This window comes from Coregonus lavaretus (assembly GCF_964263955.1).
Source record: "Coregonus lavaretus genome assembly, chromosome: 34".
Lineage (NCBI taxonomy): Eukaryota > Metazoa > Chordata > Actinopteri > Salmoniformes > Salmonidae > Coregonus > Coregonus lavaretus.
This window is the reverse complement of record NC_140021.1, coordinates 13895297-13896844: the sequence shown is the minus strand read 5'-3', so window position 1 is coordinate 13896844 and position 1548 is coordinate 13895297. Positions and strand designations below refer to the sequence as shown.

General features: G+C 34.8%; 1 protein-coding gene across 1 annotated transcript in view; it reads left to right on the top strand.

Moving 5' to 3' along the window:
• zfhx4 (zinc finger homeobox 4) overlaps window positions 1-1153 on the top strand; it is a gene marked incomplete at its 5' end in the record, with an annotated part of 16796 nt that extends 15643 nt beyond the window's left edge. Inside the window, one exon of the mRNA XM_084152125.1 lies at window positions 1-1153. This exon is cut by the window's left edge and continues 3349 nt beyond it.
• Window positions 1154-1548: the final 395 nt, after the last annotated feature.

Sequence of the window (1548 nt, the reverse complement as noted above, 5' to 3'; positions counted from 1 at the left end):
AGCTAAGCTGTTGTACATATTCGTAGTTGGCTGTGCATGGTACAAATTTATTAATATGAAGAAATGCAAAACTGTATTGCTTTTGGTATTTCCTATTCTGAGATGAACAAGTAGCATGTAATGCAACTGTTTGACAGGTTAAAATCAAATCATGCTTAGTTATTGTTTCAAACGATGAAATCCAGTAACATTTCCTCTTACGTTTTATTATAGTACAGGTGTTTTTGTTTTTTCGTTCAAAGTTTAACATGCAAAATGTCACAGTTTTTAATTCTCTTTTTTGTGTGAAACTTTTTAAATGTTCTGATTTGGATTTTTAGTATTTTAACATTTACTTTGATCCTGAAGACACTTTTACGATTGTGTTTCATAAGAGACGTCCTGGCCGCCCTATAGGTGCAATCCTGCCATTGTACAAACACCAACGACTGTCCTGATCCCAAAGGCTTTCACAACCTGGCTTCTTGCCTTTCCCCTCAATGTGGCTAAAGCATTGCCAGACTGAACTGTCAGCTAGCATCACGTGCTAAGATGTTAGCAGCAAACACAATGCTTCCCACACTAAAGGACTGGTAAAAGCTAACAAATCAACAACCAAAAGGATGGTCCGATAACATAACGAACTGTATATAAATGTTGCAACTGCACAGCAGCCAAAAAGAAAGAAAGAATTTAAAAAAACTGTTTAAAACGGATGGATTGTGTCATGCTAAAGAGAGGACAGCCTTCAAAAGGTTGATATTGGGATTGTTTTCTTCTGGATGTCAAAAGGGATTTTCACGGCGCAATCATATCCTACACAATATGTACTCTACGTCCTGGTTACATAGGAAATGCATCCTGAGGGTTTACTAAGAAGAAGCCCCTATGGCTAAAACTTTAAATAAACTAAACCAAAAATGTTATTGATGTTTTATATATAGAGAGTAGTCTCATTAGTTTTTGTTACTGTAATGTTTGAGGTCTCAACTGTACCGTTACACCGGTAATAACATGGTTTTGAAACTTTTATTTTTTATTTTTGTCACAGACCTGTTGTCATAGTTGAAATGACGTTTATTGTAGATGGTATTTGAACAACTTCTGGAAATAGTTCATCAAGTATGTTTGTTGCTCATTGTTGTGATACATTAAAAACTGTATCTGCAAATCAGTTTCGTGTCTGTCATCAAAAGTATATTATTTGTTTCGTATCATTGTTTTGAATCAGCTTCATTCACATCACATAAACATGAACAAAAAGCCATGTTATCATAAATGGCGTACATCATACAGCTATTTCATGTGTATTGATTTGGAATACAGTTACCTTTGTGTTTTACAGCATAATTGAATGGGGTGTATTTATTTCTACATATTAGCAGAGAATTCATTTCACTATGTATGTCCTGACAGTATTGTCAACATCTTATAAGGTAGCATCTTTGCTTACATTTGACCTTTTGGTCATTTAGGCATTGCTACCTTTTGGCATTGCTGCACTACTCTGTAGATTCACAAATGGGGCAAAATCTAAACCTGTTTTAGTCACATTTTTATTTCCCTGCT